Source organism: Mastomys coucha, unplaced genomic scaffold (genome assembly GCF_008632895.1).
Source record: "Mastomys coucha isolate ucsf_1 unplaced genomic scaffold, UCSF_Mcou_1 pScaffold21, whole genome shotgun sequence".
Taxonomy (NCBI): Eukaryota; Metazoa; Chordata; class Mammalia; order Rodentia; family Muridae; genus Mastomys; species Mastomys coucha.
The window spans coordinates 10,320,726-10,320,926 of NW_022196904.1; positions in this window are offsets into that span (position 1 = coordinate 10,320,726).

Sequence of the window (201 nt, forward strand, 5' to 3'; positions counted from 1 at the left end):
AAGGTGACAGTGTATATAGATTGTACAATGTTGGACCTATTTCTCCAATTACCAAATTAGAGAGATCAGTGGATAACAATCAGCAAATTTTCAATTCCTCATATTATTGGATTTCAATCGATTAGGATATGTAGGTAGTATTAATTTTCAAATTAATATATTAAGAAAAAGTAATTGTCACTTCCTGTTGTTTTTGTTGTA